The following is a 1,467-nucleotide window of genomic DNA, read 5'->3' as shown; positions in this document are numbered from 1 at the left end:
AACTAATATAGTACCAACCCATATCATTATCAATTGCAGCTATAGTGCACCTCACGTAACACCTCTCAACCTAAAAAAAATAAACACGATATGTATATATGTATAAACAATAAGATAACTTAACGTATGATTAGGTGCTCAAATTATTGAAAATACTGAAACCTTTCTCGTCTCCAAAATATCAGATATTGTTTTCTGTGGCGTTTTCACGAAGTAGTCTTCTTCCTCTGACATCATTGACACCATGGAAAGTGGTTTAGACTGCACAATTGCCAAAGATATATTTTCCTTTGGTAACCTAATCATATTATGAAAATCAATACTGATAAAAGATTTTCAAAACAAATACAACTCCACTATTTTCAAACAATGTTTCCAAACTTACAATTTGGCAAAAGCTTCAACCTCTTCAATAAACGGATTAAGGGACACGGCAGACACATTGTATGCATTGCATACGCTTCGCTCATCTTTTAAGAACATGTTTTCCACGTATAAGAATATCATATTTATAAGGATCATTAAAAATAAGAAACCTCATGAAAATAAAGAACTTTTACCTTTCCATACTTTGATCTTCACAAACTTCATAACACAAATGAGAGTTCGATCAGAAAGAAGTTGAATTGCTTCGCTTAGATCTAGTGCAACCTTTCCCCATACAACCAATGGAAGCCTAACATCTCTGAGGATCAAAATATAAAAGGTTATGGTGGTGAGCATGTTAAGTAGAAAAAATTTGATAGTAGATCGTTAAAAAATAAAAACGAAACTATATTAAATCGTTTTACTCACTCTTCATTTTTTAAGAGTAATGAAATCTTTTCCGTGTCCTTCCCATTGAGAGATACGATTTCAACATGAGTTACCTCTACTATCTGACCCATAATATCTACAAAATAATAAAAAAATGTAAGTATAAGATTTGTGATCACGGTTAATGGTCATAACATCAATTTTATATAGACTCACCGATCAAGTATTCAGGGCTGAGAGTTCCGTCTAAGATTTCACGAAAATTAACATGGGTAAAACCAGTCAATCTGTATAGCAAATCGTCACAAAGTCGAATCCGAGTGGTGGCTTGACACCAAATTTTGTAAGGATGCTTGGTTAATCGATAGGAGCGACATGCTTGAGAAAGCGAAAAATTGATGAATATCTTCGAATCACCTTCTTCGAGGAAAGATTCAAAGATCGGAACCACATCCTCATTAACAGTTGCATGAATCGTATCCCCCTGTCATGCGTATCATTAAAACCATATAAATACCAATATATTTCAATAAAGTTTGCATAATAATAATGGATTTCCGAAACTGGATCATCATACCAAAACAACTTACATTTGAATCAATTAATACCATCTCAATACTGTCAATATCGCCTGCGGAGTATTGTCTCCATAGACGAATTATCTTGACCTTAATTTTCCACGTAGTTTTCGCAGGACTCAAGTCCATAACC

This window comes from Brassica oleracea, chromosome C7, assembly GCF_000695525.1.
Source record: "Brassica oleracea var. oleracea cultivar TO1000 chromosome C7, BOL, whole genome shotgun sequence".
In the NCBI taxonomy this organism is placed as follows: Eukaryota; Viridiplantae; Streptophyta; class Magnoliopsida; order Brassicales; family Brassicaceae; genus Brassica; species Brassica oleracea.
Note: the sequence above shows the minus strand (reverse complement) of the source record.